The sequence below is a fragment of the Ptiloglossa arizonensis genome, chromosome 5 (assembly GCF_051014685.1).
Source record: "Ptiloglossa arizonensis isolate GNS036 chromosome 5, iyPtiAriz1_principal, whole genome shotgun sequence".
Lineage (NCBI taxonomy): Eukaryota > Metazoa > Arthropoda > Insecta > Hymenoptera > Colletidae > Ptiloglossa > Ptiloglossa arizonensis.
In genome coordinates, this window is record NC_135052.1 from 19,733,837 (window position 1) to 19,756,619 (window position 22,783).

Here is a 22,783-nt window from a genome sequence, read left to right on the forward strand (position 1 = left end):
CGACGGCCCTGTGCGGCGAGCGAGAAGCACGGCGGTGGACGAGCAACGCCGACACCGGCCGACGAGGCACGAGGGCGTCGCGAAGGTAACCACGTTTTCTACCCTCGTTTTCAGTCTGTCGTGGTGTGTCCTGTCGGCCGGCTGACGCGCGCTAGCACGCGTGCCAGCCCTTCTATCGCTCTCCCTCGCTCCTCGTATCTCGTGTTTTCTAATCGCGCGATTCACGGCCGATAGAAACTCGTCGCTCGCCACGTTACCGTGACACGCGGGAGGAGAGGCCACTCGATGGAGATACGGGGTCCAGTGGAGAAACAACGGCCAGTGTTGTGAGTTTCGTGCGCGTACACGTTGCCGGGCGGTTCAATCTTGCCGCGAAATCGAGAACCGACCGAGTGACGGACGGCCACCGGGGAGATCGTTCGCGCTCGACGGATTCGTTCGTTTTCGCGGCCACGGAGGGGAGGACATGCGGCCGGAGAAACGCCGTTTCGCGGACGGATGAACGTCGTCGTGACTCTGGCACTCTCGACTCGATGCAGAGGGACGCTGAGGTAAGAGTTCAATGTACGCCGACGGCGCCGTTGGCACGCGAGACTTCGTCCCGGAAAAATAAACCGCGCCGGATAGAGCTCGACAGGTATTCCGTGCGGCGTAATGTGTTCCGTGGCCCCTTCGCCCCCTTCGCTCTCTATCTAACCCCCACCATACCCGACGGTACTCGTTCGACCCTCGATCCTTCGCTTCGTGCGGTCACCGGCTAGTGTCGTACGGGAGCCGCGTCACTTCGCGCGAAATTAATTTACGCGGTTTCGCGAACGCGACCGTTCTCCTTCCCATTCCCGTTCCCGTGCGATTCCGATGCGTTCGGGAACGTCATCGCGCCACGCGCTGTCGCCTTAATTGGATAAACCGATCGATGAACACGGTACGATCGCCCCGGATACATTTACGACCGATTCGATACTTCCTTCGTGTACTCTCGAATACTTTCCAACCGTTGTTTTCCTACTTCTCCTCGAGTACAGCGAAACGGTGAGGTGACTCGCGAACCGCGGGGGTTCATGTTTTTCTTTTTCCTTTTTTTTTATATCATTGCGCGGAGTCTCTCTCGAACTCGGCACACCAGCACGCTATTTTATAGTGATCGATTCAACTTGAATCGCTGTTTATTCTGCTCGTCGTTTAAATACGCCTACAGCGTGCCGCGTAACCCTAACGAGGGAATGCACATTTCACGATACGTATCGTTTCTTTTTTTTCTACGTAACGCGATACGTTCTCCCAACTATTTTCGGCAACCGGATAATCGAACTGTGCCCTTTGACGCTTCCTCTGCTCCACTTGAAAGCTCTTTCGTTTAATTTCTTATTGGACAATACGAGACAATTAATGGTAATGAAACACAGTATCTACCACGGTGGATCCGTTTCATTGGAGATACAGGGGGAGATAAAATCGTTACGCGAATCGATGGGTTGTGAAATTAGAAAGCGTACAGGGTGGTCACTTAGAAATGCAACGATCAATCGAGAGAAATTACTCGAAAGTTTCGATGTATTTTACTGTTTGAACGAGATACGAAAATATATCATACCGGAATTATTTTTCAAGGCAAACAGGGGTTACTAATAACGCATAAGGTTAAATTTTACCTGTGCGAAATCAATTAATATTAAAAATGATCCAACGTTTTATATAAATTATCAAGTATGCGCAAGATAGATTTCGCGTTATATTTTAAAAAATTTTTCTTAGATACAATCTAACGTTAGATTGTACTCGTGTGAAATTAATTAATATTAAAAATAATCCAATATTTTACATAAATTATCAAGTATGCGCAAAGTAGATTTTGTGTTATATTTTTCAAAACTTTTCTTAAATACAATCTAACGTTGGATTGATCGTTAGTTTATCCTGTGTGAAATTAATTGATATTAAAAATGATCCAACGTTTCACATAAATTATCAAGTATGCGCAAGATAGATTTCGCGTTATATTTAAAAAAATTTTTCTTAGATACAATCTAACGTTAGATTATACACGTGTGAAATTAATTAATATTAAAAATAATCCAACGTTTCACATAAATTATCAAGTATGCGCAAAGTAGATTTTGTGTTATATTTTTCAAAACTTTTCTTAAATACAATCTAACGTTGGATTGATCGTTAGTTTATCCTGTGTGAAATTAATTGATATTAAAAATGATCCAACGCTTCACATAAATTATCAAGTATGTGCAGAATAGATTCAGCGTTATATTTTTCAAAACTTTTCTTAGATACAATCTAACGTTAGATTGTACACGTGTGAAATTAATTAGTATTAAAAATGATCCAATATTTTACATAAATTGTCAAGTACACGCAAAATAGATTTCGCGTTATATTTTTCAAAATTTTTCTTAGATACAGGTTATCGAAAAGCAAGGGTGGAATCTTACATTGTTAAAAATCACTATAGAACAATGTTCCCAATGTTTATCCTTTGTTTATCGTGCACGTCCCACAATTTCTATATTTTCGAATAAGCACCGAACTGCGAGAAAATTGAAAACTCGTGGATAACGAATAATTATTATCCGAGTAATTTATTCGTGTGTACGAATTATTCCAATCTCTCGAACAATAATTGTTCCATTATTTTTCGATTACGCGGCACTGTTACAGGTAACAGTTAAACGATTTCCTATAAATGAAAATTATTGCCTACCTTCACGCAGTTTCTAATCGTACAAAATGACACAAAGTAACTAAAACTAAAAAAATAGATACTTGAATATTTAATTACGAGATGAAACATTAACAAACTCGTAATTCAACATGTACGTAATTCTTTCAATATTTCACGGTACCTTGACGATACCCCATCGTCCGCATCAGATGGTAAAAAACATATTTCTTAACCCACTGTGCCGAAAACAGTTAAGAGAAATTCATTCGACGCGATTTTATCGAAATAACGGACAAAGTTCGTTTCTGGGGTGAATCGAGAACCTTCGAATCGTTGTCGATTCGTCACGGGCTGGTTTTCGGGTTACAAAGTATTTTAAGAGCGTTGGGGAAAAAGTGGATGGAATTTATTAACAGGAGCCACGAATAGATAAGGTCTGTGTTACGTGTGCAACCGACAACGGGACTCCCCGTGTCTTTCGTCGCGTCTTTCGTTTGCGTGAAAAGAGCGCAAATAGGCCTGGAACCGCGTAATTTATCTCGTCTCGGTGAACGCGACGATAATGGCCAAGAGAACGCGAAGAAAACCCGACGAAATAAGGGATTAGTCAGCGCTCCTTTCTACGGGTAGAAAGGGCGCAGAAATTTCGGCGCGAAACTTTTTTAACAAACTTTTTTCCTTTCTTTTTCACCATTTCGCGTTTCCCGCTAACCGCAGACTCTCGTTAGCGGTGCACAGGGACGGGAGGAATTTGATTCGAATAAAAGGAAGACGGTTTATCGTTCCGATCGGTCGAATTTTTATCCGTTTAAACGATTTAGAATTGGAATTCTAATGTTCGATCAACGAGAATCGTGTAAAAAATTTTCTTTTCGCTCGTCCTTCGAAACTTTCACTTGGACGAATATTTTGCACATCTATGGTACTAATAAGTTCTTCGAAAGGGCAAACGTTGGAGAATGTTTCTTAAATATTCAAGAGTTGTAATATCAATCGTGTAGTATCGTAACTGTTCTTTGCACGCTTTTATAATTATTCTTTACGGTATAAATAGACTGTAATGTTCTTTTCTAGCTGGAGCTGTGTTACGATTTATTAATACCGTGCGAAATTTGTTTTTAACGATGAAACTCCAACGATCAGGAACCGAACGAATAGTTTATCAGCCTTCTGCTTTTTATCGTTAATTCTACAGGGATAAATATAAATATCCATGTTGTACGTATTGCTCGTGAACGTTATAATTCAGTGGCGAGATATGCAATGGCAACTACCTTCTTTTTAACACGAAATTACATCGAACGAGGTATTTTCTTTGATGTAGTTTTACGTGGAAATGTTTGACGAAACGATAAATACGTTTGAAATTTGAAAAGTAAAATAAACGTGAAAATTCGTTAAAATTGCTCGCGACACGGGGTGCACCTGCCACTGACGCGAAAATTTATTAATTTTAACACCGAAAGGGTTAACAATTTCAGTACGATATTGGAATGCTTGGCGTCAACGTTACAATGCACGTGAACTTGCATTGTCACGTTCTCGGCCATTTGATATTCGACACGTTGAACGTCACAGGGGTTTTTCAAACGTTGAACGTGTTTTTATTATAATTGTTCAACTAGGTTCCTAGATCTCTCAAATATTTTCAGTATAGGTACAAAGTCAATGCAGTGTCTTCGTACGCAAAATAAATAAATACACTTGCATTCAAATTGATACTTCTGGGTAGACATACTTGCCTCTAATTAAATATACATGGTACTGAACAATTAAGTATGTTATTACGAATACAGAGTATACATCATCGACTAGGTAATTTCCAAAAAAAATTATCCCCAGTTCGAACAAATCTTTTTTGAGAATTTAAAATCAAAGGATTTTCATCCGAATATTTTAGAACAATATTTAAAAAATGTTAAACCGTAAGAAAACACCGAGAGAAACTAACGAGTTTTTGAAATTTTAAAAGTAGTGTTCTCTTTGTGGCAACACTTGTAAGATTTCTTTCAAAAGTGAAACGTCGGATAATAAATTAGTCGAATTTTGAATTTTGAATTTTTTTTCCATCGAAGAGAATTTATTCACCAATGTCTGGACCGTTTGATCAACAATTGACGCAGATACCGAGCGGTACGATAATTATTTCTATTAAACAAGTACAAACAGGGTGTAAAACGGATTTAGGGGTGGTTCCGTGATAAGACAGGGTGGATAATCCTAGGGAGGTTTTAACGGGGAATATACTTGAAAAGGAATGGTATAATGAAACACGAAGCGTAACTTTCACGCGATATATCGGTGGCTAGAGGAGTAGATGCAACGATAAGTGAAACAAATGAACATTTATTCCTCGGATAGCCCACCCCCGATTGACGCGATAACGATAAAGCAAATGGAACACATTTTTCCGAGGAACGGTGACTTTGAGAAAGGAACAGTGACCCCCCGAAGTAAATTTATTCTATGGTGGCGAGATACGTATCTGTTGGGGCGAGTTGTTGAACAACGAAGCGAGGAGAGAATCGTAACTGGTGGACAACGTGATAAACTTCGGTCGGTGAATAATTGGGCTCGATTTACACGAGCGAAGCGTGTTTTAAATCTTGCAAAATGGAAATTAACGAATTTTCCAGCGAAAATTAATTTCCAAGCCCCGTGGACCGTAAATCGTGTACACAATTGTGTAAACACATCGGTAGCATTCGTCTCGAGAATCGTTAAGGTACCTCCTTTAGCAGCTAGGTATTTAAACAATTTTTCCTCGTTCGAGGAAGAAAGCTTCCAATGCTTTGTTCCCCGCTCGCTTTATCGTTCCACCCTTTAACTCGTTCTCTTGCTTCTCGTAAGTATCTTCTAAGCACGGATCAAACTTTCGGAGTTTCTTTCTTCGTTTTTGCAATGTTTTCTCTTTGTTGTGCACCCCGTACCGTGTACCACGCCGAACGCAGTAGACACCAACGGCTGTGAGATTAATTCTTCGGGAGAGGGTAAAGGAAACATTTCGAAGGGAATTTTCTCGCGCGTGGCTTTCTTCCCGAGGAAATGAAGTTTAAAGATCCGTGGACCAGGCACGTGATCGAGTACGATTTTTCCACTTGTGATTTATCGTTCGATGTGAACTATTTCCACGCGTCAAGGTCGTGTACGGTGTTTCGAATAAAATCAACCTAGAAGGGAATAATAATCGAAGGTGGAATATTGATACCTGAAATTAAAAAATGAATTTTGGAGAATCGTCGACACTCTTGCAGATTTGTTTCGCGTTTCGTAGAAGCGAGATTTTCTTGGAAATTCTCCGGGAATGGAAACACAATTGATCGACATACTTTGGAGCTTACGATCAATTTAACGAGTGTAGCGGTTGCAGAGGTGGTATTATTCGGGACGGGTGAGGATGGATGGTGCAATTGAACATACGTGCGATTTTTCGCGAAACAAGGAATCGAGAACTGTGAAACGAAATTTTATCGCGCGGGTTTTCTCGTCTCGAGAGAATCGAATTTGGTAATACGTCGTAGCGTCCGCGTGCTCGGCTCGTTGCTCATTATCCGTGCCGGTGGTGTCGGTATCTGTAAACATTTACGGCACTGTGGTATTATCCGTTTTAACTGGCTCCGACTAGTTAGAAGATAGAAGATCGACGCGAAACGGATAATACCGCACCACTATCAATGTTTACGGATACCGATACAGGTAGATACAACGAGCCACGGACAGTAGCGTTGTCAAGTCGTGTTAAATCGCCCACACAATAATTGAAATTAATTTTCACGAAAATGGAACGTTCTATCGAAAAGTTCTATACCACGTTTTTGTTTCATTTTTTCACGAAGAATCATCACGTGTCTCTTAATGGTCCATTTTGTGGGTCACCTTGTAGATTTATAAGCTTTTGCAATAAGTGCACGAGAAATAAACTAATCCACGATGAACTGGAACAAGAAACTTTTCAGCTGAAAATTTCAATGTTCAATTTAAGAGAAATGGAATTCTTCGAGAATAGTGGTCCATTTTGTAGGCTACCCTGTAGATTTATAAGCTTTTGCAATAAGTGCATGAGAAATAAACGAATGCACGGTGAACTGGAACAAGAAACTTTTCAGCTGAGAATTTAAATGTTCAATTTAAGAGAAATGGAATTCTTCGAGAATAGTGGTCCATTTTGTAGGCTACCCTGTAGATTTATAAGCTTTTGCAATAAGTGCACGAGAAATAAACTAATCCACGGTGAACTGGAATAAGAAACTTTTCAGCTGAGAATTTCAATGTTCAATTTAAGAGAAATGGAATTCTTCGAGAATAGTGGTCCATTTTGTAGGCTACCCTGTAGATTTATAAGCTTTTGCAATAAGTGCACGAGAAATAAACTAATCCACGGTGAACTGGAATAAGAAACTTTTCAGCTGAGAATTTCAATGTTCAATTTGAGAGAAATGGAATTCTTCGAGAATATTATGGTAATAGCTGACTTCGATGACGTTTCTTGGTAATTTCTAGGGGGTGAATTTTGATTTCGAACTGTGACGATTACTCATCGGTCTTTGCAAAGGTACATCTATCTCGTTCGCAGCATTAGTTTTTACGAGGGAACGTTGGGAGGTCTCAAAATCGAGTCGAAGCGTTCTGTAAACACACTTGGCTGTTTTTATGTTTCGGGAGCGATCACGGGCGAAACGATGATGATGTTGTTAACGCGTGCTCCTCGAGCGTTGAAGGTTGTGTTTACTTTTGGAAAGGAAGCGAAAACACATTGCAACTGTTGCCGCGATAGTCGCAATATGGTTGCCGTGTATCACGCGTCACGTTACATTGTCCATCGTTGAAATAAAATTTAGCAATATGGGATAAATTCGAAGAAGCACCTTCAACGGTGTTGGATGCATCGTGCGCAATTCGTTCCGCTTCGAAATTCACGTACATTTCGGTCGAAACCAATTAAAAATCTTTAAGTTACAAGAATGGACTGCTCGAACCGAGCAACAACGGCCAACCAAGTTTCTGAACTTTAATTAACGCAACTTTTCTTTCCTTCTTCGTTTTCTCTTTCTCTCTTACATTCTGCCAATACTTTTAGTATATACTCTTCTTCTTGCATTTTTTTTTTTTTTAGATAATGTACCGAAAAGAGTTTCGCTAAAATTCGTAGCTAATAAGAAGCAAAACGTTTCGTTTCTCACATATTCCATTTGGAAGGTAGTTTTCTAAATTATAAATACGTCGAAAAATTTCTTTCTGATCTTTCATTCGACTGGAATCACGTTCACTGTTGATAAATTATGCGTTTACATAATCGAATGTAAATTCTCGTAGTTATTAATATTTTTTTAACGAGATGTTCACAACGTACTGATTAGAGACTACGATTATATATTTCCTAGGAATGCAAGCTTAAAGAAACCTGAATTTTTTAAATTTTCAAAGTTGAAGAGAAGTGAGTCTTAAATTTTCGACGTTAAAGAGAAATGAGTTTTCAAATTTTCAAGGTTAAAGAAAAGCGAGTCTTAAATTATCGAGGTCAAAGAAAAGCGAATCCGAAATTTTCGAGGGGAAAGAAAATCGAGTCTGAAATTTTCGAGGTCAAAGAAAAGCGAGTCTGAAATTTTCAAGGTGAAAGAAAAGCAAGTCTTAAATTGTCGAGGTAAAAGAAAACAGACTTTTCTAAATTTTCGAGGTAAAAAAAAATCAATTTCTAAATTGTCGAGGTAAAAAAAAATCGCCTTTTCTAAATTTTCGAGGTAAAAGGAAATGGACTTTTCTAAATTTTCGAGGTAAAAGGAAATGGACTTTTCTAAATTTTCAAGGTAAAAAAAATCGACTTTTCTAAATTTTCGAGGTAAAAGGAAATGGACTTTTCTAAATTTTCGAGGTAAAAGGAAATGGACTGTTCTAAATTTTCGAGGTAAAAAAAATCGACTTTTCTAAATTTTCGAGATAAAAGAAAATCAACTTCTAAATTTTCGAGGTAAAAGAAAATCAACTTCGAAATTTTCGAGGTAAAAGAAAATCGACTTCGAAATTTTCGAGGTAAAAGAAACTCGAGTTTTCTAAATTTTCGAGTCCTGATCCTTCCCGTTAACGACAAGAGAGATCTAGACGACGAACGTCCGAACGTACAGGAAATGATTAATAATATTTAGCGAAGGAAGTTATTTCTGTTTCCCGTGCAGAGGTCAAGTTGCTCGCAGGGGGTCCCGTACACCCTGTCTCTCGTATTTAGGAACCGATGTAACAATTTGTCACGTGTAACGATCTCGAGCGGACCGGCGCTCGGTGTTTTTCACGCAATGCCGTGGACGCGAATTTATCGCTTTCGAATCCGATGATGGACGACGTGTTCGCGTGACGTTACCGTGATCTGCCGGTGTCTCGCGATTCTCGCCCGCGAGAACGATTCGGTGGAACGTTAACGAAGACAAAACTGTTTGGCGAATCGTGTTCGAGATAAACTTCAGCCACGCGCGATCCTACAAGTTACTCTCGAGTTTTCCTACGGGCTACCAGTACGAAAACCCTACTTCGAGTTAAAAGAAAACATTCAAAGAGGGTGTAAACGAGTTCCGTGTGTTCCAGACGAAACACATGGAAAAATTCTCGAATATATTTCGCGATACTGTGAAACGTAACGATTAAAGGGCGGATAGAACTCGAGCTGGAACGTTGCGACCTGATAATGAAAAGTAATACGCGCAGACGCGGCTGTATGCATTTAAATTGAACCGAGATGAATTTATGAACGTCGGGGCGTGCTTTGAGGGCAACAATTTCAGAGAGATCCCACGAGAGACGTGTAAACGTAGCAACGCCCGACGTAGTTGACAGAAGCGACGGCAGCTTTGCTCGCTCACAGAGACACGGCCTGGAACGAAAGTACTTTAATCGTCGAACCGTGTTTCCGGAATTCCACCCTAGACATCGATCGGTATCGATTCCACCAACGAGACACGTTTTTCGCGCAAACGGTGATCGCCTCACGGAAAAAATTGCTAATATTCCGTTCGGGCTAACCGCCTACATATTTCATCATTGAGGTTCAAATGGACAATTTCTTTTATACCTTGGCAATTGTTCGTTGGTCAACCGAACCGAATCAGGTTACGTTCGTTTCGTTCACGATGGTTCTTTGGAAATATCGAGGGCAAAATGTAGTCTACTCGGTAATTTGTTGGGTGAGGCTGAAAATTTTGGTAAAACTGGGACTAGTGTAATCATTTTCTTTTGTTACTTTAGTTTCAATTTTGCGAATCGTTCGAGTACGAATACTCGTTAAAATTCTTATTACACGGTGGAGCGATCGTTGTGGTATAGTTCGTAACGTGGAATGGTAATTTTCTTTTGTTAATTTATTTTCTATTTTGTCACTCGATTTCGTACGAATACACTCGTTGAAATTTGTATAAAATTTGTATCACGACACTCGAACCTTTTTATTTTGCTTCTTTGAGAAGTGAATACAAAATATTGCTAAATTATTTGCAATCTGTTCCAGCGATGAGCGACTTTTGCGTAGATTTTGCACAAGGATTCTTTTTAAATATTAAATTAGCGAAAGATTGACCGACGGTTGATATTCCCTTGCAGTATTGTATATTTAATTCGAAATAGACGTTTCACGAGCAGAGATATTCTTTCGTAGTTTTACGCTCGGCAACTTTCATTAGCGAATCTTTATAAATTTCGCATCAAGAGAACGCAGTTACCGATTATTCGCGAGCAATACGTCGGAGATGCACGAGATTGATCCGACGGCCTTGGTAAATGGTAGTATCGGAGCACAAATGAACGCATGTTTTAACAATCGGTAAATCCGACGACAGAGAGTTTCAAGTGTCAAACGATGTTCGCGAATAGTGATATTTTTCCGTGACACGAAACGAGAAAAAGACGTTGACGCGGTAAAACGGAAACGTACGCGATCATGGCAGCAAACAGGTTTAAACTTAACCAAAGGAGGTGGAAAACGTTTGCATACGACAAACAGTGTCTTGCATAATGAGGATCGAACATCGACGGTTCGGTTTTATTGGTTTTCAACGTATTAAAAGCGCGGGCAGTGTACAAGGTGTTTCTCGAGTCGTGGACAGTTTTTATTTTGTATAAATTATTTTACGTAGAGTATCACTTGACAAATGCTCGGTGCCTTTGGTAATATTTGGATGAATTAAACAATTTCTTCCTAGATCAGTGGAATGAAATTATACTTGCCCACTTTAGGATAATAATATCGTTGCTATAATATACTTTTACTATTTTATTAAATTGTAGCAAATTTCATCCATCGTACATTCAAATTATTGGGTTGTTCGTTTCATTTTTTTTGGGTGAAAATGAAACACGATTTTTTTAGTGTGTATAAACATTTTATTGAATTATATATTCTCCATTTTGGAAAACGAAATTACTTCCCGAACAACCCAATAGTATCATTATTATCGATAGATTGGCGAAGGTTCTTCGATAAAAATGTAATTTTTAATTACACCTTCAAAACTTTTCAAAAACAAATTCTTTCACTTGAAAGTTCGCTCACACGAACACCCATCACATTGCTATGCTTTTCACAATGAAAAAGCTACCAAAGTCGAATTCCCTGATAAAACAATTAATATCACTTCTCCACCTCAAAAAAAAAACTCCCTAAGAATTGTTCCAAACTTCAAAACATTCTCCTAAAATATAAACGAAAGTTTAAGTTTCGTAATTGTTCGAACAGTCATTACCTCTTTATTCCCGATCTGCGCGAGCGATCGAATTCGAACCGATAATTAACGTCTTTCGCGACTAGCGCAAAGTCGATCGGTGCTTCGAAGCACCGTGAATGCACTTTCGAAAAAGTAAATTCGAAAGACGATAAATTGAACGAGGCGAGTATACCCAATGGCGGAATTCTGGCAAGTTTCAGCTGGCTCCGAAACGAGGAACAATCGTGGAAACGAAGGTTTCGAACAATGCGCCGGTTCGAAAAACTCCGCGGGCCGAAGTGGGGCACACGTTTGAAAAATGCAGACCGCGTGGTTGGTTCCATCGTAGATGAAAGGACGCCGGTTCCGCGGCGCGTTCGAAGATTCGCGGTGCAACGGTGCAACGGTGCAACGGTGCAACGGTGCCTGTAATTTCCGCGAGCAGGGACACTTTGCGAGCTCAAAGGGTCCACCGCGTTGCCGGCCGTCTACCGAGGTTCGTTCCATCGTGCGCAAATTTTTCGAAGTCCCGTACGGAACAACAGAAACGCTCCAGACGTCGCGAGGCGACGCTGCATTTCTCGAGGATAAGACGAGAGCCACTTTGAACTTTCTTCCGGCGTCGCGACGCCTCCGCCTACTCCCTCTACGCTTTCTCTCTACGCGTGGCTCACCCTCGAAAGCCCTCGGCAATACCGAGACCTTCTGCGTCGAGTAAAAAAGAGTAGCTTCCGGTGCTGGGTTCGGGGTAAAAATAAATTCGTCCCTGTCCGTCTCTCTTACTCCCCGGCCATCCGTCCACCTATCTATCCGTCTTTCCCCCTTTCTCGCGTTCTCTCTAACCGGCCCTCTTAACTTCCCCTTCTCCCTTTCTCTCGGTGTCTGGCGAAAATTCAATTTAACCCGAGCGAACGAAACCATCTCTTTCTCTCTGTCTCTCTCTCTTTCTCATTCTCACACACACACTTTCTCTCTCTCTTTCTCTCTTTCTCTCTCATATTCTCACACACACACACTTTCTCTCTCATATTCTCACACACACACACTTTCTCTCTCATATTCTCACATACACACTTTCTTTTTCTCTTTCTCTCTCATATTCTCACACACACACTTTGTCTCTCATATTCTCACATACACACACTTTCTTTCTCTCTCATATTCTCACACACACACTTTCTCTCTCATATTCTCACATACACACTTTCTTTTTCTCTTTCTCTCTCATATTCTCACACACACACTTTGTCTCTCATATTCTCACATACACACACTTTCTTTCTCTCTCATATTCTCACACACACATTTTCTCTCTCTCCCTTTCTCTCGTACACTCTTTCTCTTCCCCCCACTTCTCCCCATTTCTCTTCCTTTCGTTTTTACGATAAGAATCCGCGAATCGGGAGTCGATTCCCCCGAATGGATCCCGACACGAGATTTTTCCATTCTCCGTCGGAAGCCCCGAAAGTCGTCGGTGAAATCGAAGCCACCGCGACGAGTCGGTTTCCGACGCCGTCTCCGTCGGTTGGGGTCACCCACGACCGAAACGCGATCAAACGTCATCTTGAAATCGGGCGCTATTCTTCTCGACGCTAGGAGAGGATCTTCGGGTATCTTCGACGTTGAAACTACGGGAACAGAGGAGTCGAAGATCGATGCTTACGGTCGATTTCAATGTCGAGCGCTTCGTGGAAATTTTGATAAAGTCTTCTCGGTTCTTTCCACGGTGCTGTCAACTTGTTGCTTTTTTGGATCGTGGTTGGTCTGGGTTAGGGATCATTATTCTTCTTCCATCGGGAAGGTATTCTATGGGTGTTTCTCGTCGAATTTTTAAAGCTTACGGGAGCAACTGTGAACAATTACGGTTATAGGAGTAATTGTGCAGTTTGATTCGTTGGTACAAGAACGGAATGGAGAATTTATTTTTTGTATTCGTTTGCTTCGCGACCAGTAGGAATTTATTGGGTTGTTCGGAAAGTGATTTCGTTTTCCAAAATGGAGAATATATAATTTAATAGAATGTTAATACGCTCTAAAAATATCGTTTCATTTTCACCAAAAATACGAAATGACTTTTCGTACAACCCAACATTATTGTTCGAGTATGGTAGTCGAGCAGTCGATGTTGAAATTAACGATGAATTTCGGAGGACTTTCGAAAAATTGTAACTACGAATCGTAACCTTTTTCACGAATTCTATAAATTTATTAGAACGTGAGCAATTTTTCGTATGAACATTTTTCCCCAACGTTTTCGCGATATGAAATTAAAAATTAAAACCGTTTTAAATCGTTCAAAGCGGAGGTATTTGGTACTGGCCGATTTTACGTGAAAAATTGAATCGAAAACGGGGAGTAAAAGTTTTTTGCACGTGGCTATATTTTTTGGGGGAAAATTGGGCCAAAAAATTCGTCGCTTAGGCGTGGGATTTGGACCAATCTGGTCGCTGTGTCTGTCGATTGTTCACTATTGTTACTTACGTTGGTGTTTGCAACCATTGACGATGGTACGGACTGCTGATATTGTCTTTTTGTGTCTTTTTGTTGATACTTTGACCCCTCGTAAGCAGATATTTGCAAAGTTCGCGATAAAAACTTAAGTTCCATCGAAGTTTTTCGTTCAGCACAATTATTACCGCGAACATAAATAAAAAAAAAAAATGAAAGCGACAAGTTCTATCGAATTAACTGTTTTTCAATGATTTTATTAGGTACATCCAAATTACTCGAAACCTGTTAAAATCGATGTTCATCGGTATAAGTGGAAACCATGAGCAATGGACAGACATGCTCGTACTATATTTTCGAACTTAATTTTATCAGAAACGAACAAAGAGTTTGATTTCGCGTCTTCGATTTATTTTTTATCAAGAATAATTTCCGTTCCGTTTGTACTACATTTTGCGAAATACTCTGTATACGAAAAAGTTTCGTACAGATATTTTTCTATTCAAATTGACGAATTTTCCCATTTTTGGAGTATTTGTTCTTCTCCGCGTTGTCCGTTTTTCTAGATATTCTCGATTTAAAATATAGAAACAATAAAACGTTATCGAAGGAATAAACGAAAATGGAGAAATCGTTAGGAAAACCAATATTCAATTTTACACAACCGAATACGAAACTGTTGAAACGGATGTTTAATTCCACAATAACATGATTTTTCACACGGTAGGTTGAACGGATGTACAAATATTGCATTTTAGGGATCGATCGATCGCATCGAGTTGTTGCGAAATATTTCGTTCGATGGATGCGTTCGGTATGAAAACTCCCGTGACCAAAATCTCTTGTCGATTCAACGTTCATTGGAGCGTTTAAAATCGAGCTTGATGCCTGTCACGATATCCGCATTTCCGTCACGACATTCACGAGTTTCCCCTTGGCTAAACATCGCAGAAGTTATTCGTCTTTCACGGAAGTGTGACGCAATCTTCCTATAAATCTCGCTCCTTTCTATTTATATCAAAGAATGTAAACACGCACTCGTTGCTATCAGATCACGGAGGAATCTCATCGCGAAATTCGTGTCTTTTTGTTAATACTTTGACCCCTCGTAAGTAGGTATTTCCATGGTTCGCGATAAAAACGTAAATTACATCAAAGTCTTTCGTTCATCGCGATTATTATGTACAATGGTTGTTAGCGGACATAAAATAGGAACGAAAGAGACAAGTTCCATCGAATTTACATGAACCAATATTTCATAAATACGACCAATTTCTCGTTAAAAAAAAATTATATCGCTCGATCGTCTGTTCGTATACGCTGTCAGCGACACGTTTCTTTTTTGTTTTCCAAAATTTCGAATTTTTCGTCAGGTCTGTGCACAACGTGCGGCGAAATGATTAAAAAATACACGGTAAAATGTTCTCGTACGAGGTTTCATTTTCGAGAAAATCGATTCGAAAGTTGCACAGTGAACGCGCGTTTTCCGCGTGCGGCGTGACGGTTCACGTGTCATCAAAATTCATTAACCGGTGAACTGAAGTTCGTAGGAAAATATTATTCCACGTTTTCGTTTAATTTTTGTATCAACTTCTCGGTCGTGGCTCTCGTAGGCGATTCGAAGACATCGCCAACTCGGAAATCGTCTTTACCGGATCTCCGTGTGACTTTAACGAGGTCACCGAGAGAACAGAGTTATTCTTGTTGCACGAAGCCACGCGATTCGAGCAAAGATTAATCAAAAGACGATAGAATTTCATCAGAGCGGGAATTAAGGAGAGGATTCGTATCGATTGTACACGAAAAAGAGCATTGTTTCGACTTCTCGTCGTTTTGAAGAGGATCCGTTGCTTTGCTCGGGAATCTCGGATATATTAGATTCTCCGGATTTGAGAATCCCCGGGATCCATAGGCGGAGTGCAAGACTCGAAACCTAGATTGAATTCACGGCAAAGGGAACGTTTCCAGTGGAATTCGATGACAATGAGGTCCCCGGGAAACTTTGAAATTAAATCTGCGATCGAGCTCGCGGATTTGTCGCGGTTTTCCCCAAGTTTTTTAGTTAAGGGACGAGTCGTCCGTGATCTCTAATTCTCGCTGATATCTATTGAAACGTCATGTGCAAACCAAGTCGACAGAAAGTGAGAGAGAGAGACGGATAGAGATAATTCATTACGTTTGGTACCGGTAAGGGGCTGTCACTTCAAATTTAAGATACGAGAATACGAAGCGAAAATTTATTATCTCTCTTAATTGCAATTGAATTAATTAAGTACTTACGATACTGCGAATTTATGATTATTTTTACTTTACCGTCTATAGGTAAGGATTGCAACCGCAAGAAATTTTGAAACTTTTTTTTTTGGCAGATAAACACTTTCTAACGACGCTTTACTTTCGAATTTATTGTTTCAAGATTCGATCGATTGCGAAATTATTCCGTGAATAATAATTGTTATTTTTCGGTGTTCCTCTTCGACACGAAGTACACTCGTTACTCGTAACGATTTTTGTAATCTCTGAAATTATACGTAAAAAAGTTTCAAAAATTCGATCCCTATCTTCTCCGATGAACAATTATTCGTGTGTATTTCGACTTTCCATTTATCGTCGGTAAGTATCGTATTCGTCTACTGTTAATTTCACGGAGCCACTGGTGTTTGGCCGCGCGGGAATAAATAAACACACGAGTGGAAGTCAGGGACGTAACGAGTTCTTAGTTTACACCGGAAACATGTAAATCGAGGTAGGCTTTGTGCAGCGGGGACGGTGTTCACCGCAAAGAACTTAATTTAATAGGTTTCTAAGGTCGCGTGGTACACGTGCGAAACGAGTCGCGCAAGAGTAACGCGGGTTGCTCGAATTATGCATAAACCATTGCTGTTTCCCCGTTTCGGTTCCGGAATCGTGCATTAACTCTCGGCGCCGGGGCTGCTCGATATTGCAAATTGGAGTCAAAGAGCGCGTTGATAACGAAGTTTCGTTGCGTTCGAAAATTTGGAGCAATTAGCGTGGCGGACGGTGGATATCGAATCTACGTAGCAACCGACGTACCCCCGTTTACATTGTTATTATTTTCTACATCTCGTTGTTTCGTCGTTACGTTTCGATGGAAATTAGAGAACCGTTTGTAAAATATGCGCGCGTCCTCCGAGCGACGTGATACGAACGACGCGCAAATTGTTATCGCAGGTCGCGATAAAATGATTATTTCACGCTTCGTAATGTTCGTTGAACGTTTCCGTCGTGTAAATCATACCGCGGCATCGATCGTTCTAATGGCCGCGATACAGCGAAACCTATTAATTTACAAATTAGATGCAAAATGAATTATCGATCGAGATTACGCGTGGCTACGTTAAAGGAGATTGGCCCGATGCGTGCCGCTCGTAATCCGATCGTACGATTCGGCCACGGATAACGTACCGTGTCTCGAAATTTACCACCAACATTTTCTCCGTAGGTTAACCAATGCTTGGAACAAACGTAAATAAATTCATTCGATCCGTCGCGTTCATACGCGGAACAAATAATGATATCGTTACGGGTCGGTCCGTGTTATACGAGAAGTATTGTGCGATATTAATTAATTTAGTGTATTAATTAATTTAATACACGAGTCAATTACCGAATCCATCGGTACGGTTTCTTTGAAACAACAACGTCTACCGTCATTAATTTCGTACGAAGAATTGTATCGTGTTACTTTATTTTGCGCAACGTTCGTACGGGTCCACGGTTTCGCGATATTGTGTTACGGCCGGTGATAAAAAACCGAAAAGTGTGGGGTAAATTGGTAATGAACGGGAAATAGATGTAGTATACATCTATTCGCGGATTTTAAAGATGCGTTGCACAATTCACGAAGGATTTCGGAACGCAACAGGAAGGAAGGTATAAAATGCAACGCGGGTGCAGTAAAATATGAATTGTCTTACCGTAGCGCTCGTTGCTCGTCGTAATCGTGTCCGAGTTACAGGAGTTCGTTATCGTTGGAAATTCTTGCAAATTGAAATTTTTCATACGGAAATACTACGCAAACCGAATTGAAACTTAACGTGTGAAACGTGTAGAGCATTTTCGTTTCGTATTCCGTTTCTTGAAAGGCCCGTAGACTTAATTTCTGAGCAATGAATCATAGTGTAAAATTCAAACACCGTGATTATAATTACTGGATAATAGTAATACGTTCAAGAGAGAAAAATTTTAAGAAATTATTCCATTCAACCTTTGCTGGTTTACTCAACAGCGTACCAGGAAAGTATAATTCGCGAGATGTATAATACGCGCGCGAAAAGATTGCATCTGGAGCTAGAACGGAGCTCGTTCGTTTAAAGAACGAATACGTAGATTTAAATTCATAGAAATTTTTCGCACCTGAGGAGATTACTCCTGAATCGATGCAATCTACCGTAACTTCGAACGCAATCAACTCGCACGCGTACCATACTCGTGCATAAAACAGTTGCAGTTATTTGGTACGATGCCAATGACTTTCGTATACCTGATAGAAAATACAAATCTATCAGAATTTGAATGTAGCGTTGTTATCTACGCGATATATTTGTCCGTCCGTGTACAAAATTAACTGTATTATCCGACTAAACGCTTGCATTCCAATGCAATCTTGAACACACGAATGCAGACACTCGAAAACTTCACCGATCAAACATTTACTGTCGTTATCGTCGATAATGCTGTGCTCGCGTGCCAAACATTCGGTCCAAAATAAGCGACAGAGGTCAAACCTCATAAAACCAGGAGGTATTCGGAGCATTAATAGGGCGGGATATAATCGACGCACCCTGAAATTAACCTCTAATGGTTTAACGATCCTCCGTCGTATCCTTTCTCTCGATTACTCGTTCACGCATATTTGCGTAGCTCCGCCTTGGAATATCGGGCTGCCTTCTACCTAAAGTGATGCTTTCCGTGTGACGCACAGTAGAGAAGGGTCACGCGCCAGACTCACAATTCGAGAGCCAAGGGGTTGCTTATTTATCGTTTCGTATACTCACGACGATTGATAATCGCATATTGCGATAATACGATCAGAAATAACCGGACAATGAAAGTAAAATTTAAAGGGGAATACGAATGCGATAGAACAACCTTTACAATTATTATTGACAATATTCTTAACGCGTTTCTCTGGGTAATTCCCATTAGGAAATTTCTGTTATTTTCAAGGTTATCGAATTGAATCGTGGTTTTAGTAGTCTTTTTATCATTGTGTAATATTTGATCGATTATCGTGTATCATATTTTTCTTTTCACGTGGAACACTGAACGAATGAAGAGAAGATAATGAAATCAAAAATTGTAGAGGAAATGGATCAAAGTATTTTATGTTAAATTTTTGCTGCCCACCATTTGAATACGCATTCGTCGTTTATTGTCCGTTCTCTGTCGAATATAAATTAGTAATGCAGGTGGCGCGATATAGATTCTGCGAGAACCACTGCATATAAAATGGGTCACCCTGTGTCCTGTACCGACTATGATTACGATTCAATATTGAGAGAAGTAAATTTAATAAACTTTGCATAGTGTAGATTAGTTTCTGACCTTACGTTTTAATTTAAGCTTATAGGTGGTTTTATTATCTGGCCAACGTCTTTCGAAATTAATTCTGTTTTATTATCGCATAGACTGGTCGGGAATAATAGGAGAGCCATAGAGCAACTGATGGGTTTTTTTAATCTGTTTGATCATTCTTACGGTAATTTTGTGCACTTTTCTTGCCAATGAAATTTGAATTAAACGACTGATTATTTCTATTGCGAACATCGGTATAAGTGTCGTGTATATCAGGTAATCTCGCTGTGTTTTTATTTTATCTATACTTGACAATGAATAATAACGACAATTGTTGAACTGTATATTGTTGAGAAATATAATACATTTACTAAACTATATTACACACTTCTAGATATAATATAATGACATTAGATCTTTTATGCATCTGTTTTTATAAATTTTCAAGATTATTATTATTTTTATTTTTATTTTTATTCATCACTCAATGTTATCCAACACAAACGTTCCAACGACACAAATTTTAATATTCAAGGTCATTGGTAAACCATGTTGATATAGCTCGTCAATTGTTTCTCGAAACTTGCTAAATGATAGATAAGGAAAATTATAGCGTTGTGCATGAAATAGTCAAAGTTGACCTTAGCAACTTACGAAAGCAAATGGTGCATAAAAAATTTAATGTATTCATCATGGAGGAACTTTTGAATCAGGTCATTCTTGATAAGAAAATTTGGATCTTTACCTTAAGAGCGAAAATAATAAGAATGGGAAAATTATGTGGTTTATCCGGTATAGAGATACATAATATGACACACAAAATTTACACAATATTGCTAGAAGCATGCTTGTTAATTATTTATTATAAATTTAACGTCCTTCGATCACTGCTCGAATAAAATTGTATCGAACTATGTATACTTTAACAGTTTTCATACATTTCCACTGATGAATAATAAATTACACTCAGCTGGAGGTAACACGAACGGTTATCGATTTGATATCGTTAACTTATCGTTAAAGTTATTATACAATAATTCCGGTGATAAATTTTCAAATTAAATACACCGCACAATGAATTTTGAACCTCACTCTATTTTATTAGATATTCCTTCTGTAAAATAAATGAAACGCGTGTAAATTACATCCGTATCAAGTAACGACTTTACGAAAACAACTGTTTACGAGATTACACGTAATCATGGCTCGTTGCAGTTGGTTTTTCGTTAGCTTCGAATAAAAAGATATCATTCCGATGAAAAAGTTATTCTGCGATCTTGCAATCTCGCGCGAAGCCAGTCGCAAAGAACGGTGTTTATTGTATCGCTACCATAAACGCTGTAAATATTGCAGCCTTTAAACTGAAGTGTAGAGCGGGCGTAAAGATCCTACGAGGACTCCGAATCTAGAACCGAACGTAAATTCCACGCGATTCGTTTTATCTGCGCGTGTATAAAAATTCGTCATTTATCGCGTACGTTTATCACACTCGCCAGGTATAAAGTTTGATGCACCTAATGGAACCGAATGCGAGTGAACGTGTAAATGTTCGCGATGCAAATAACGAGCCAATGAAATATTTGCAGAAGTTCCAACGAAGTTCCGTTAGAGAGTCCGGGAAATTATAAATAAACGAACACCCGTGCCGGCGAGGGAGGCCTTGGGGTAAATGCGGGTAAATCGATAAGTAAAAAAAATTGAATCGGGAATTCGAAAACCCGTGTACGAAGCGGAAGTTCAAGATCACGGGGCAGCTGGAATTTCAAGCGATGGTGGAACGTTGCCTCGCTCGTTTCCGTCGTTTTACGATCGATATAATAAACGTATCTGCGAGACGATTCGCGAAACGTGGCCGTAACGTTTACCATCGCAACGTTAGCGACGCGCCGGATACCGAGGAAAGCTACTTCCGCTATCTCTGTAAATTCGTCAGGGCGTGCAATTTTCGAGCGCAATTGGCCAACTTTGACGTCGAACGTACGTTATTGAATTACTTCGTCGCCGAGGTGTCGTTCAACGTTTGATAAAAATTATTCACGCTTGTTAGCGTCGGAGATGTATAAAATTAGCAGCTTGTCGAAACTCTCGGGAAAACGAACGAACGGGGAGTGAAATAAAAATTAGAATTTCAATTATAAAATTAAACGTATAAATAAAATTTCACTGTCCAATCGAACGAACGGTGCGAATAAATTGCTACACGTTGCTTTTATTCGAATAAAATTTGGTTCGTATGTGATCGGTAGGCAATATTCCAGGAGATATTTCACATTTTATTCGAGGCTATTCTTTTATCGGGCTAAATTATTCTAGAAGTACGCACGGGGTGGTAAAAGGTCATTTCACGACAACGCTTATTTTTCATTCATAATTTAGGGTCAATTGGGGTCAGGTTGTAAAATAACAGCTTGCCGAACCCCGTCCTTTGACTTTGCTTCCTCTGCGTATTATAAATTTGTATTTTGCTCAATTGCGTAATGCAGGTGATTACACGGCAAAGTGCGAAATCATCGAGTAAAAATAAAATAAAATAAAATCCACCGTTCGTCGATTCCTTCGCGTCAGATCTCTCGGTTGATTCGTCGAATAAAATAAGTAGAGCACTCGTCGAATAAAATAAGTAGATAACTCGTCGAATAAAATAAATAGATACAGTATACTTTCTACTGAATGTTAACGATCATCGTAATTTCGTATTTCTTCTACATAAACGGGAACACCGTAGGGTCATCTCGCGAGGAGTCGATGGAATAAACATATTTTACGTTTTATCAGCAATTTTTCACTTCTTCCACACGATAGACGCGATCGTGACAGCTTATAGGACCCTCGAGTCCCACCGCTATCTGCGCGACACGACGCTTTAGAAAAGTTAAAAGGGACACAGTTCTATCTTCGCGAATAAAAAAAATTGTCCGTTCCTACCACTTTTTGCTCGTTGAAATTTAATTACTGGAAACGTAATCAAGGTTATCCAGCAGCCGGTTCGATGCTCGACCGTGTACACCTCGAACTACACATTATTCCAGTGGTAATTGAAAAAAGCTGGTCGATCGTTTCACGGTGACAAATGATCGACCGCGTAACGTTTCCTCTCACCTCGTAAAAATTTGTTTTCATTCGAAGTGCAACGTCTCCGCGTCGATCCGTGTTTCGCGTGGTCTTGTTTCTTTCTATTTTCGCAATCTTCCGTCGATGCTTCCGCCTACGTTACGTCGTAAAATATTAAATCTCGTCGTCTCCGTGACGTAAAAACGTCTCGAGTGTCGGGTTCGAGAATAGTGTCCCCCGTTCCCTGGATTTCCACGGTTTCCTCGGGGATCCGCCGTCTGTCAATCAGAATCACTTCCTACGGTGAAACCCGAGTGCACTCTGATCCCGATAGGAATACTTATTCACGGCATTTCAAGTTTCCCGCGTCGGTTATCGACGTTCTGCC

The 22,783-nt window shown here is 40.0% G+C and overlaps 1 protein-coding gene across 1 annotated transcript in view; it reads left to right on the forward strand.

Annotated features, from left to right (window-relative positions):
• The first annotated feature begins 453 nt into the window (after positions 1-453).
• The window catches only part of Sk (small conductance calcium-activated potassium channel), a 414,746-nt gene continuing 392,416 nt past the window's right edge, over positions 454-22,783 (forward strand). The window contains exon 1 of the mRNA XM_076312794.1: positions 454-551. The gene's annotated coding sequence lies outside the window, so the exon portion shown is untranslated. The remainder of the gene's footprint in view (positions 552-22,783) is intronic.